The sequence below is a fragment of the Haliaeetus leucocephalus genome, unplaced genomic scaffold (genome assembly GCF_000737465.1).
Source record: "Haliaeetus leucocephalus isolate CR32 unplaced genomic scaffold, Haliaeetus_leucocephalus-4.0 Scaffold273, whole genome shotgun sequence".
NCBI lineage: Eukaryota > Metazoa > Chordata > Aves > Accipitriformes > Accipitridae > Haliaeetus > Haliaeetus leucocephalus.
In genome coordinates this window covers 677,614-677,832 of record NW_010972709.1, presented here as the reverse complement: position 1 = coordinate 677,832, position 219 = coordinate 677,614, and positions in this window count along the sequence as shown.

The following is a 219-nucleotide window of genomic DNA, read 5'->3' as shown; positions in this document are numbered from 1 at the left end:
GGGGATGTGTTTTAAATAGGTGGGACCAAACCCACTCCGTTTCCTGGAAACTTTGTTTTCCCTTGCTTTCCCTCGGCCATCCCCGGCCGCGGGGGTGTGCACGGCGACGGCGGCGGGCGCGGTATAAATGGAGCGAGCGGCGGGGCCGGGCAGCGGGCGTTAAGAGGCAGCTCCCCCGGGATCGGGACCGGGACCGGGACCAAGACCGGGACCAGGACC